At 41.0% G+C, this 15,059-nt stretch overlaps 1 long non-coding RNA gene across 1 annotated transcript; it reads right to left on the reverse strand.

The window, feature by feature from the left end:
- Positions 1–13,467: 13,467 nt before the first annotated feature.
- LOC145861731 (uncharacterized) lies at positions 13,468–14,685 on the reverse strand. The gene is made up of 2 exons (XR_014381363.1): positions 14,554–14,685; positions 13,468–13,762 (listed from the first exon to the last, which is right to left on the reverse strand). It is a non-coding gene; the product is annotated as an uncharacterized LOC145861731 (long non-coding RNA).
- Positions 14,686–15,059: the final 374 nt, after the last annotated feature.

The following is a 15,059-nucleotide window of genomic DNA, read 5'->3' on the forward strand; positions in this document are numbered from 1 at the left end:
TCCCACCATTAGCTCTGACAAATTGAAAACCCTAGTCATTGGCGACTCCATTACCCGCAGTATCAGACTAAAAACGAATCATCCAGCGATCATACACTGTTTACCAGGGGGCAGGGCTACCGATGTTAAGGCTAATCTAAAGACGGTGCTGGCTAAAGCTAAAACTGGCGAGTGTAGAGAGTATAGAGATATTGTTATCCATGTCGGCACCAACGATGTTAGGATTAAACAGTCAGAGGTCACCAAGCGCAACATAGCTTCAGCGTGTAAATCAGCTAGAAAGATGTGTCGGCATCGACTAATTGTCTCTGGCCCCCTCCCAGTTAGGGGGAGTGATGAGCTCTACAGCAGAGTCTCACAACTCAATCTCTGGTTGAAAACTGTTTTCTGCCCCTCCCAATAGATAGAATTTGTAGATAATTGGCCCTCTTTCTGGGACTCACCCACAAACAGGACCAAGCCTGGCCTGTTGAGGAGTGACGGACTCCATCCTAGCTGGAGGGGTGCTCTCATCTTATCTACGAACATAGACAGGGCTCTAACTCCTCTAGCTCCACAATGAAATAGGGTGCAGGCCAGGCAGCAGGCTGTTAGACAGCCTGCCAGCTTAGTGGAGTCTGCCACTAGCACAGTCAGTGTAGTCAGCTCAGCTATCCCCATTGAGACCGTGTCTGTGCCTCGACCTAGGTTGGGCAAAATTAAAGATGGCGGTGTTCGCTTTAGCAATCTCACTAGTATAAAGACCTCCTCCATTCCTGCCATTATAGACAGAGATTGTGATACCTCACATCTCAAAATAGGACTACTTAATGTTAGATCCCTCACTTCAAAGGCAGTTATAGTCAATGAACTAATCACTGATCATAATCTTGATGTGATTGGCCTGATTGAAACATGGCTTAAGCCTGATTAATTTACTGTGTTAAATGAGGCCTCACCCCCTGGTTACACTAGTGACCATATCCCCCGCGCATCCCGCAAAGGCGGAGGTGTTGCTAACATTTATGATAGCAAATTTAAATTTACCCCCCAAAAAACTGACGACGTTTTCGTCTTTTGAGCTTTTAGTCATGAAATCTATGCAGCCTACTCAATCACTTTTTATAGCTACTGTTTACAGGCCTCCTGGGCCATATGCAGCGTTCCTCACTGACTTCCCTGAATTCCTATCGGACCTTGTAGTCATCGCAGATAATATTCACATTTTTGGTGACTTTAATATTCACATGGAAAAGTCCACAGACCCACTCCAAAAGGCTTTCGGAGCCATCATCGACTCAGTGGGTTTTGTCCAACATGTCTCTGGACCTACTCACTGCCACAGTCATACTCTGGACCTAGTTTTGTCCCATGGAATAAATGTTGTGGATCTTAATGTTTTTCCTCATAATTCTGGACTATCGGACCACCATTTTATTACGTTCGCAATCGCAACAAATAATCTGCTCAGACCCCAACCAAGAAGCATTAAAAGTCGTGCTATAAATTCTCAGACAACCCAAAGATTCCTTGATGCCCTTCCAGACTCCCTCTGCCTACCCAAGGACGTCAGAGGACAAAAATCAGTTAACCACCTAACCGAGGAACTCAATTTAACCTTGCGCAATACCCTAGATGCAGTTGCACCCCTAAAAACTAAAAACATTTGTCATAAGAAACTAGCTCCCTGGTATACAGAAAATACACGAGCTCTGAAGCAAGCTTCCAGAAAATTGGAACGGAAATGGCGCCACACCAAACTGGAAGTCTTCCGACTAGCTTGGAAAGACAGTACGTGCAGTATCGAAGAGCCCTCACTGCTGCTCGATCATCCTATTTTTCCAACTTAATTGAGGAAAATAAGAACAATCCGAAATTTCTTTTTGATACTGTCGCAAAGTTAACTAAAAAGCAGCATTCCCCAAGAGAGGATGGCTCTCACTTCAGCAGTAATGAATTCATGAACTTCTTTGAGGAAAAGATCATGATCATTAGAAAGCAAATTACGGACTCCTCTTTAAATCTGCGTATTCCTCCAAAGCTCCGTTGTCTTCGCTATGCAATCCGGTTTCCGAGCTGGTCACGGGTGCACCTCAGCCACGCTTAAGGTACTAAACGATATAATAACCGTCATCGATAAAAGACAATACTGTGCAGCCGTCTTCATCGACCTGGCCAAGTCTTTCGACTCTGTCAATCACCACATTCATTTCGGCAGACTCAACAGCCTTGGTTTCTCAAATGACTGCCTCGCCTGATTCACCAATTACTTCTCAGACTGAGTTCAGTGTGTCAAATCGGAGGGCCTGTTGTCCGGACCTCTGGCAGTCTCTATGGGGGTGCCACATGGTTCAATTCTCGGGCCAACTCTTTTCTCTGTATACATCAATGATGTCGCTCTTGCTGCTGGTGACTCTCTGATCCACCTCTACGCAGACGACACCATTCTGTATACTTCTGGCCCTTCTTTGGACACTGTGTTAACTAACATCCAGACGAGCTTCAATGCCATACAACTCTCCTTCCGTGGCCTCCAACTGCTCTTAAATGCAAGTAAAATGAAATGCATGCTCTTCAACTGATCGCTGCCCGCACCTGCCCGCCCTTCCAGCATCACTACTCTGGACGGTTCTGACTTAGCATATGTGGACAATTACATATACCTAGGTGTCTGGTTAGACTGTAAACTCTCCTTCCAGACTCATATTAAGCATCTCCAATCCAAAATGTAATCTAGAATCTCTGCTCAGCAAATTGGATGCAGTCTATCACAATGCCATCCATTTTATCACCAAAGCCCCATATACTACCCACCACTGCGACCTGTATGCTCTCGTTGGCTGGCACTCGCTTCATATCCGTTGCCAGACCCACTGGCTCCAGGTCATCTATAAGTCTTTGCTAGGTAAAGCCCCGCCTTATCTCAGCTCACGGGTCACCATAGCAGCACCCACCCGTAGCACGCGCTCCAGCAGGTATATTTCACTGGTCACCCCCAACGCCTATTCCTCCTTTGGCCGCCTTTCCTTCCAGTTCTCTGCTGCCAATGACTGGAATGAATTGCAAAAATCGCTGAAGTTGGAGAATCATATCTCACTCACTAACTTTTAGCATTAGCTGTCAGAGCAGCTCACAGATCACTGCACCTATACATAGCCCATCTGTAAATAGCCCATCCACCTACCTCATCCTTGTATTGTTATTTTTTATTTTTTATTTTTTGCTCCTCTGCACCCCAGGATCTCTACTTGCACATTCATCTTCTGCACATCTATCATTCCAGTGTTTAATTGCTAAATTGTAATTAATTCGCCACTACGGCCTATTTATTGCCTTACCTCCCTAATCTTACCTCATATGCACACACTGTATATAGATTTTTTTCCTATTGTGTTATTGACTGTACGTTTGTTTTTTCCATGTGTAAGTCTGTGTTGTTGTTTGTGTCACACTGCTTTGCTTTATCTTGGCCAGGTCGCAGTTGTAAATGAGTACTTGTTCTCAACTGGCCTACCTGGTTAAATAAAGGTGAAATTAAAAAAAAAATAATTTAAACAATCGCCATTGCACTGCACATTGCCCTATGCCATCTGGACAAGAGGAATACCTACAGTGCCTTCGGAAAGTATTCAGACCCCTTGACTTTTTCCACATCTTGTTACGTTACAGCCTTATTCTAAAATGGATTAAAAAAATACAAATCTTCAGCCATATACACACAATATCCCATAATGACAAAGCGAAAACAGGTTTTTAGACATTTTTTCAAAAGTATTAAAAATATAAAATATAAATACCTTATTTGTATAAGTATTCAGATCCTTTGCTATGAATCTATAAATTGAGCTCAGGTGCATCCTGTTTCCATTGATCACCCTTGATGTTTCTACAACTTGATTGGAGTCTACCTGTGATAAATTCAATTGATTGCACATGATTTGGAAAGGCACACACCTGTCTGTATAAGGTCCCACAGTTGACAGTGCATGTCAGAGCAAAAACCAAGCCATGAGATAGAGTGACCAGACTGAAGCCACTCCTCAGTAAAAGGCACCTGACAGCCTGCTTGTAGTTTGCCAAAAGGTACCTAAAGGTACTCTCATAACATAAGAAACAAGAATCTCTGGTCTGATGAAACCAAGATTTAACTATTTAGCCTGAATGCCAACCATCACGTCTGGAGGAAACCTTGCACCTTCCCTACGGTGAAGCATTGTGGTGGCAGCATAATTCTGTAGGGATATTTTTCAGCGGCAGGGACTGAGAGGATAGTCAAGATCGAGGGAAAGATGAATGAAGCAAAGTAGAGAGAGGTCCTTAATGAAAACCTGCTCCAGAGTGCTCAGGACCTCAGACTGGGGTGACGGTTCACCTTCCAACAGGAAAACGACCCTAAGCACACAGCCAAGACAACGCAGGAGTGGCTTTGGGACAAGTCTCTGAATGTCCTGGAGTGGCCCAGCCAGAAACCGGACTTGAACTAGAGGTCGACCGATTATGATTTTTCAACACCTGTACTGATTATTGGCGGACCAAAAACCCAGCACCGATTAATCGGCCAATTTTTAAAATGTATTTGTAATAATGACAATTACAACAATACTGAATGAACACTTATTTTAACTTAATATAATACATCAAAATAAATTTAGCCTCAAATAAATAATGAAACATGTTCAATATGTGCCATGTAAGAAAGCTAACGTTTAAGTGCCTTGCTCAGAACATGAGAACATATGAAAGCTGGTGGTTCCTTTTAACATGAGTCTTCAATATTCCCAGGTAAGAAGTTTTATGTTGTAGTTATTATAGGAATTATAGGACTATTTCTCTCTATACGATTTGTATTTCATATACCTTTGACTATTGGATGTTCTTATAGGCACTTTAGTATTGCCAGTGTAACAGTGTAGCTTCCGTCCCTCTCCTCGCTCCTACCCGGGCTCGAACCAGGAACACATTGACAACAGCCACCCTCGAAGCAGCGTTACCCATGCAGAGCAAGGGGAACAACTACTCCAAGTCTCAGAGCGAGTGACGTTTGAAACGCTATTAGCGCGCACCCCGCTAACTAGCTAGCCATTTCACATCGGTTACACCAGCCTAATCTTGGGAGTCGATACGCTTGAAGTCATAAACAGCGCAATGCTTGAAGCATTGCGAAGAGCTGCTGGCAAAATGCACGAAAGTGCTGTTTGAATGAATGCTTACAAATCTGCTGGTGCCTACCACCGCTCAGTCAGACTGCTCTATCAAATCATAGACTTAATTATAATATAATAAACACACAGAAATACGAGCCTTAGGTCATTAATATGGTCAAATCCGGAAACTATCAGTAAAGGGTCTGAATACTTATGTAAATGTGATATTTACGTTTTTTTAATTACATTTGCAGAAATGTCAAAACAATCTGTTTTTTACTTTGTCAATATGGGGTATTGTGTGTAGAATGAGAACAATTTTGTTTTAATACATTTTATAATAAGGCTGTCAAGGGGTCTGAATACTTTCTGAATGCACTGTATATTACTGCACTGTTGGAGCTAGGAACACAAGCATTTCACTACACCCACAATATCATCTGCTAAATATGTGTATGCGACCAAAAACATTGGATTTGATTTGAAGCCTGTCCAACCCGAGTGCAGCTGTAAGCAAGCTTAGGGTTGAAATCTATTCTGGCCAGGAGACTTACCTAAAAAGACTCATAACTAATCGATGCCAAATATGTTTCCAACATGTCTTTACTTAAGGGGGTGAATAGTTATCTAATCAAGATGCACTGAGTGTACAAAACATTAGGAACACCTGCTCTTTCCATGACATAGACTGACCAGGTGAAAGCTATGATCCCTTATTGATATCACTTATTTTATCCACTTCAATCAGTGTAAATGGAGAGGAGACAGGTTATAGAACTGGGGCAGCAGGTATCCCAGTGGTTAGAGTGTTGGACTTGTAACTGAAAGGTTGCAAGATCGAATCCCTGAGCAGACAAGGTAAAAAGCTGTAGTTCTGCCCCTGAACAAGGCAGTTAACCCAGTGTTTTTAGGCTGTCATTGAAAATAAGAATTTGTTCTTAACTGACTTGCCTAGTTAAATAACGGTTAAAAAAAATAGAAGAAGGATTTGTAAGCTTTGAGACAATTGGGATATGGATTGTGTATATGTGCCATTCAGAGGGTGAATGGGCAAGATAAAAGATTTAAGTGTCTTTGAATTTGGTATGGTAGTAGGTTTTTGTCAAGAACTGCAATGTTGCTGTGTTTTTCACACTCAACAGTTTCCCATGTGTTTCAAGAATGGTCCACCACCCAAAGGACGTCAAGCCAACTTGACACAACTGTGGGAAGCATTGGAGTCAACATGGGCCAGTATCCCTCTGGAACGCTTTCGACACCTTGTCGAGTCAATGTACCGATGAATTGAAATCTTTAGTGAGGGCAAAAGGGGATGTAACTCAATATTAGGAAGGTGTTATGTTTTGTACATATTACAAAGTTTGTTTAAATTGAATTGTCATTTCTTGTCAACGTTCTACTCAAAATACTCTAATGTCAAATTGGGGAAAAAACTATGTATTTTTAATGAACAAATAATAAAATACTAATATTATTAGTATTTTATTAATTGTTCATTAAAAAACAGGAGCTGGTGCCAGTGGCGGTTCTAGACCATTTCAACTGGTGGGGGGGCCAAGCTGGGACCAGTTGTACTATTAGAGGGGCCAGTTACATTAATAACGCATGTAAAAAAAAAAGAACGATAGCAAAAATGAGTTATATAAAAATTATTTCATACTCCACATTTAGGGGGGCCACAAGGGGGTCCAAAATTGTTGTCAGAACCGCTAGTGGCTGGTGCACACCCAGAAAAATGTGTTTGTGTGTAGGTGCTGACTAACGGTGAAAATACTATCAAAATGAAGAGAGTCGCACACTCCGTTTATAAACTCCCAGTAATTTATTGGGTATTTACCAATGTTACAGCATCACTGTGCCTTCTTCAGGGTAATGTCATGAATTCTTGAACTGGGTTATGTAGACAAACAGTGCAATTAGTGCAACCAATGACAACAGTGAGTGGTGTGTCTTAATGATTAAATTAGTTAGAATGAATTAGTGAAACTGTTAAAAAATAATAAGCATCATCAACAGGGGGAACATATTAAGTGTACGCTAATAAGCTGTAGAAAGAATATAATAATTTATAAGACTATTCATAAAATAAAGAATTGTTTATAAGGGCCTGAGATCAAAGTCAATATTCAGACCACTAGGGGTCAATGTTTTTAGATAGGATATCCAGGAAGCCTCCCTTTGTAGTAGTAGGAACTCAATGTTACCTCCTCTCCTTGGTAGAGCAACATGCTCAATGCCTGTGTATTTGAGGGAGGAGATTGGATGGTTAGCTTCAACAAAGTGAGCTGCTACTGGATAGTCAATGTTCTTACACCTGATTGAGCTGCGGTGTTCAGCTATGCGTTGTTTTAATTGTCTTTTCGTTTGACCTGTGTAGGCTTTTCCACATGAACAGGCAATGAGATAGACTACTCCCTTGGTCTTGCATGAGAGGATACCCCTAACAGGGATTTTTAGACCTGTATGTGGGTGTCTGAAGAAGGATGTTTTTACAGTGCTATTGCACTGTGCACATGAACCACATTTGTAGTTCCCATTTGGAATGTGTGTCAAGAGTGTCTGAGTGGGCTCAGGGGGCATGTCAGATCTCACCAAGCTATCTCCAGTATTGCGATCATGCTTATAGACCACCAGTGTGGGTTCCTTGAAGAGGTGAGAGATTTGTTTTGTTTGACTGCAGAAGATGCCAGTACTTTTTCAGGATTGCTTTCATTTTCTCCGAACTCTTGGTGTACTTAGTGCAAAATACGGTTGTATTGTTTTTCTTTGGTTGAGTTTTTAGTAATTCCTCTTGGTTTTTGAGATATTTTCATCATTGCAGCATCAAGAGTTTTGTCCTTGTAGCCTCTCATTTTGAAGCCTCTCATCTGTCTTGTAGCCTCTCATCTGTCATTTTTTTAGCATTACTGTCAAAATCTGTCTGGTAGCCATAGATTCATTTAACCCTGTATAACTGGCTATATGGTAGACCATTCTTGAGGGGGAAGAGGATGCATACTATCCGCACATAGCAAGGTATTGCGGTCTGTGGGCTTTGTGTATAATTCTGTGTATAATGCATTATTCTCTTTGATGAGCCATAAGTCCAGGTAGTTTATTTTTGTCTCATCAGTCTGCATGGTGAATTTGAGGTATTCAGAGCTCTAGTTTAGTAGAGTTTGGAATTCATTTAGTTTCTGCTGACTTCCTTCCCAGAGCACAAAGTCATCATCTATGTATCTTTTCCATAGGATGATTCTAGAAAGTAGGGGTTGTGTCTCTGTTTTGTAAAGGAGTGCTTCCTCAAATTGTCCCACATACAGGTTTGCATAGTTGGGGGAAAATGGGGAGCCCATGGCTACACCTCGAATTTGAAGGAAAAAGTCTGTCTCAAAGATGAAGTAGTTATTGGACAATACCAGTTCAGTAAGTTGTAAGATGCAATCATTAGATGGAGCAGGGGTAGAGTCTCTCTGCTGAAGGAAGTGTTGCAGCGCCTGCAAGCCTCCAGTGTGTGGGATGTTAGTGTACAAGCTCTCCAGATCAAAAGTGGCCAGCAGGGTGCCCTTTGGTATCCTTCCTAAGCCATCTATCAATGAGATCATGTAACTTTGACATAAAATGGGAGATTCTCAACCATCGGTTTAATGTGGTAATCCACAAACTTAGAAATGTTGGATGTCACAGAGTCGACTGCTGCTAAAATGGGTCTACCTGGAGGAGGAGACACTTGTTTGTGTAATTTAGCGACTGTATTGAAAGTTGGTATCTTGGGAAATTTCACATAGAAATCAACCTATTTTTTGGTGATTTATCCTGAATCCAAACAGCTTTCCACTGGGGATGAGATATTATGCTGTAATTCTAGGGTAAGGTCATAATTCAGTTTGTGATAGAAGTCACCTTTAGATAGTTGTCGGCGACATTCATTCACATAGTCACATTTGTTTTGTTTACAAATTCATCCTCCTTTGTCACATTTTCTTTATGATAATCTAAGGATCTGACTTTAAGTCCTTAAGAGGCATTCTCTCGTCTCTACTCAGGTTATCATAGGATTTGTGTTTCTGTTTGTCTTTCAGCAGGTCACCTACATGATTTTCAACAATCCTACAGAAGGTTTCTATGGACGCATTGCGTTGGCTGGGAGGTACAAATACATGTTTTGCTCTAAATGTTGTTTTCTCAGGTACCTCAGCTGGGTTAATGGCTACATCTCCTCCTTGACTCACGGTAGGACAGGTAAGTCGATTGATTAGCGTGGTAGACCTATGTATTCATCTCACTGAGGATGACATTTCAAGTGGAGTCATGTAAGTTTCACTCTTTTCAAAGAACTCACGCAATCTCATATTACAGAAAAACTTGAATAGCTCTATCTGGACGTCAAAGTCATTAATGTATGCAGTGGGTACAAATGATAACCCCATATTGAGAACACTGAGGTGAGCTGATGTCAAGGTCTTACTTGATACATGTAAGTTGAAGACATTTAGCTCCTGTTGGACTGGGGTCTTAATTGGTAGGTGTTGCGGGGTGGTAGTGGCTTTCTTCTTCCCTCGACGTATGCGCCGAACCCTCCTACGTGCTGGGGGTGTTGGCCTCAACATTGTCCCCAGTGTCCCCGCCCTCTGTTGTAGAAAAAATGCTCACCATTGGTAGAGGAGCCAGAGTTAGCCTGTCTGTGGATAGTTGGTCTGACAGAGGACCTCGGCGTCTGTCATCGGCTTGTCTCTTCCGGGTTTTGTGGTTTCTTGTGCTCAGGATCTCGCCAGAGGTATATTAGTCCGTTGTTCTTTTCTTCCAAATCTCGTTTATACTTCTTGATTTTCCTCTCCTTCAGTTCGGTCGTAATCTTAGCCTGAAGGTCAGCGTTACTCTTAATGAGATCATCCAGTTTGATAGGGTCATTAAGCTCGTCTCGTAGAGCTTGCTGTGAATTTTCAACTGAGGTTGCGATCTCGGTAATATCCTTTTTAAGTTGTTCAATGATCAGTCATCAGGCCGAATGAACATTTTATTAAGTATAGCACACTATCGTTCACAAAACTCTTCAGTACGATGGCCAAGTGAAGGCTCTTTTTCCAACGTAGTCCGCGTGGGATAACTCCATTTCAAACATACTCACTTAAAGTGACGATGTGCAGGTGTGTTCTGGTTTTCTTGAATGAAAAGTCTAAGAATTCTTTAAAAAGATTTTCCCAAGTGCGTTCTGGCCGATCAAACAGAGACTCTGTTACTAAAATGTTGTGTTGTTGTTGTTGGCGGTATTCAAAAAGTCTCCGTTGGGTATCGTTTGAATTTGTTTCAGTTCCCATGTTGGCTAGAGAGTTGATTTGTTGGGGTGCTGTCAGCGAGAGATAATAGTACAATAAAAAACGAGCTGGCGCACACCCAGAAAAATGTGTTTGTGTGGCGGTGCTGACTAACGGCGAATGAACTATAAACTATCAAAATAAAGAGAGTCGCACACTCCATATATAAACTCCCAGTAATTTATTGGGTATTTACCAACGTTTCAGCATCACTGTGCCTTCTTCAGGGTGATGTCATGAATACTTGAACCAGGTTATGTAGACAAACAGTGCAATTAGTGCAACTAATGAGAATAGTGAGGGGTGTGTCATAATGATTAAGTTAACTAGAATGAATTAGTGAAACTGTTAAAAAATAATTGTTTAATTATTAGGTTATTGTTATCATATAGAAACATAATTTAATATTGTACATAATAGCATCAACATACATTATTGTTTAATTCAATTTCACATATTTAATTGTTTCGTATTTCATTTCGTATTTGTTAAATCTTTTGGTTCAACCTTAATGCATAATAAGCATCAACGGGGGAACATATTAGGTGTACGCTAATAAGCTGTAGAAAGAATATATCAATTTAATCTTTCCTTGGCTCATCGCACTCTAGCGAGTCTTTAAAGCAGGGCCAGGCACCTGCAAATTGACTTCGGTCATCAGTCAAACAGTGTTTCCTCCGACACATAGGTGTGGCTGACTTCCGGGTTAAGAGAGCAGTGTGATAAGAAGTGCCGATGCCAGGCGGGTCATGTTTTGGAGGATGCATGACTCGACCTTCGTCTCTCCCAAGTTTGTTGGGGAGTTGCAGAGATGAGCCAAGGTCTTAATTCAGGGAGAAAATGGGTAAAATAAATATGCTTGTGGCTTTACCACCCTGAACATGCCTAATCTCATCTGATCTCGGTAGCTAAGCAGGATCAGGCCTGGTTAGTTCTTGGATGGGAGGCTGCCTGGGAATATCATGTGTTGGGAAGTCTTTATATTATTTTTTTTGCAAAAATACATTAAATGATCATGAGTGTTGCATTGTAGGCTACATCTTTAAAAACAACTTTTTCAAAGTGAATTTCTGTTTTCTCATTGAAAAGTGTTTTTTGCTCTCTTGGCCTTCTTCAGAGCTTTTAAACTAAATACTAAACCATCTTTTGATTTGTGAATGTGTCGGCACCAGGGACTCTGGATGTGGTACATGTCATGTTAATCAGGCCTTTTGAGTTGAACAGATTGTTTTAGTTTTGTAAGCAAGGCTATCTTTTTAATTATTATATGGATCAAGCCTTAGCGTCATTCTGATCTCGTTCCCAATTATTAGTGCTTTAGTTTATTATGTTGCTGTCCAGTGGTTCTGAATTCGCGATGTACCCGACTGTCCGTCTTTCTGTGCAATAGCCTTTTGAATTGAACATTTGAAAAGTTTTAGTGTGTGTACTAGGGTATTTGATTTAATTTATATACAGTATGTTACAACACTTTGGTTTCACTAATATGTTGAAATGGAACCATATCTGTTTCTGTCTTCGGTCCTTTTTAGATAGGATAGACGGGCTATATGGGCTACAGTATAGGTTGTATGTAAAAGTCTGACTATAACCAGCCTGAGTAGGCCTATAACTCCTATTCTATTCAGAGTTTAGAGAAATTAATTGGCACGTAAATTGGATGCATGTCTGTTGAGTTTGGAAAAATCCACCCGCACTCTGCCCGCCCCACCTACGCAACCAGTCAGGAGCTTCTACTGCTTTGCTGGCGTGGCATACTGCATACTTTTTACTAAACAGTAGGCTACGTGCTTAATAGTATGCGACGATGAGTACATAGATGCAGTTTAAATATGTAGTACACGTCCAGAAATAGAGGGGCTCTAGGTGAGGGGAGAAATGACACATTTTTGTTTCCTGTGTGTATTCTGTTGACATTTGAAAAGCGCAAACTCTCAACTACACTCAAAGGGATCCTCCTGAATTTTGCGAGGGCAATTGAACTCTCTTCAATATGTTTTTTCATTTATCTGTTAGCAGTGTGTTAATCTGTTACAGTGAGGTACAGGATCAACATCTCAAGGGAATATCCATGTTTTTCCACATGGAACATGATGCAATATGGTCAAAGTGTTTGTTAAAGGCCCAATGCAGTCAAAATGCCATTTTCCTGTGCTTTGTAATATATTGTACAGCAGCTGATGAAACTAACACTGTAAAAGTGTGCAAAATGTGATCATTGTTATTTTCTGATTGTAGTTTCTGGTTGAAAATATCTACACAGAATCTTCTAATCAGCAGGTTTTGCATGGGTGGAGTTTCGGCTTGCCTGGTGACATCACCAGGCGGTAAATAAAATAACAAAAAGAGTTCAAAATCTCTCTGCCAATCACAGTTCATTTTCAGTTTTCAGGTGCAAATTTCTGCAGTTTCTGTTCACCAACTTTGTCCTGCAGACATCCCTTGCATTGTGGGAGGCTCTATTGTCAACCAATCATTAGGGTGTTTTGTTTAAAACATGCAAACGTAACTGAAACAGGAACCAACTTTGCCGCAATTCATTTATACAGTGGATATGTACAATTGAATGTGATATTTCAGTCTCTCTTACCAATTGATAGTACAATGTACACACATATCTTTACAGTTTGTGTGTGTGTTGGAGACATGTTTATTTTAACATTACAAAGGAAAACTTTTAAAACACTGGTAACACTGCCATGTTGCACTGAGCCTTGCTGTTGGAAAACCACATCAGTGTCTGACTTCCCTCCTCTACTTTCGTCTACAGTCGGTTACTTTCGCCTTCCTACTCAAACTCACCCAACCTGTTCCTAAACTGAGTGTGTTGTGGAGTGCTGGGTAAGAACTCTGTACTGAGATATGTAGGCAGAACAACACGTATAGGGTAGTAGGGGTAATTAGCCCCCTGGAGTAACTGCACCCCCCCACCACCTTGTTTTTGAAATGTTATTTAAAGTTGTAGATACAGTTGAAGTTGGAAGTTTACATATGTAGCGGGTTTCTTATGCACCACAGGAGAACCAAGAAATGAAAAGCGACACCACGGCTGTCTTTTAGGCTTTTATGTCGATCTGCAATAGTATTATGAAAAGACAGGACAGGAACACATCAGTCTCCAATGCACCACCTGACAAGTTGTTCTTTCTCTCTCAGTGTTTTCTCAGACTCTCACAATCACACTCATACATAAAGCCATAATGTATAGTATAAAATAATAACCAGTCCTTAATACAAAGAATGTATAATCTTAATTCTTAGACAATAGAACCATACCTGCAATAGTATTATGAAAAGACAGGACAGGAACACATCAGTCTCCAATGCACCACCTGACAAGTTGTTCTACACAGGAGCATGAAGAAAGGTAAAACACATATCCTGTCTCACATCCCCAATACATTGCTAGGTGCTTTCAGTGTTGATAGTAGCAAAATACAACAACTCATGTACAAAACCACTGCAACACAAACAAGTTACAACATAAAATCGCCTTAGAGGGCAAAACTACATCCCCCATAATGCAACACCATCACTAGTCGGCAGCTCAGCTAGCCGTCTGCATCACAGAAAGAAAGTCATACTAGCTAGCAACACTTTTAGCACTCTGTAACTATATTAATAACAACAATAAAACTCTGAAAGTTACGTGTTTCGATAGTCTCACATCCCCTTATAACAATATCTACAGCATTAACCTTGGGACGTTTATTTATTTCACGTTACGGACTTCTACAAAGGAGTAATCTGCAACCCGTACCTTTCTCTCTCAGTGTTTTCTCAGACTGAGGAGAGCGGGATCTATGGGTAGTACCAGGGTGTTAGTAGGTGACGTAAGCACCCAGATAAAATAAAATACATTTAATGAAACAAAACCTGAAGATGTTAACATCATTCAGCTACTGTAGCTGCCTACCTAACATCAACAGGCATCACCAGTAGCGCAACAATTAAAATTAGAAACCAAAAGTAAAGTTCCTGGCGATCTGACTCCCCCCTTCTGTCTGAACTTGGAACATTCCTGTTCGCGGGCTTTTGGCCACTGACCCTCAACCTGATTGTTCTGTTCTGCGTTGTGTACTATTCTAATAATTTGAAGTTTGCTGGAATAACCATTTTAACTCTACTACACTCACCCCTTCTTGATTTCAGCAAACTTTAAGACATAAGGTAAGACTTCTTCCTCCACAGGGGTAACCTTGACCAAGAGTCGTCCAGAAGGACAGCAAAGAGACTTTGCCAGGTAGAAATATGCCCATATACATACAACCTATAACCCCCTAATAAAGTATTTCTCATTTCCTTAATCTATCTTCTGGCTTCTGTGTCACTGGGGTACTGTCACTTCAACAAAAGTTGATAAGGCTTGAATCAGGGCGGCTAGATGCTCTCTTTTGTCCGGCTCAGCAATCACTTGACTCATTGACTCTAAAAGTCTTCTGACAGGCTTCACAACTCTTCCAGTTCGAGTTCTCAAAGTGCCTTCACTTGGTCTCAGGACTGTATCAGTGAGCTCAGATGTCTGGCTGTTTCTGCGCTCTACCTCTCTCTGGTTATCATATATATTATTATTTGCTGGAATAACCATTTTAACTCTACTACACATACACCTTAGCCAAATACATTTAAACTCAGTTTTTCA

This window comes from Salmo salar, chromosome 18 (genome assembly GCF_965601325.2).
Source record: "Salmo salar chromosome 18, fSalSal1, whole genome shotgun sequence".
Taxonomy (NCBI): domain Eukaryota; kingdom Metazoa; phylum Chordata; class Actinopteri; order Salmoniformes; family Salmonidae; genus Salmo; species Salmo salar.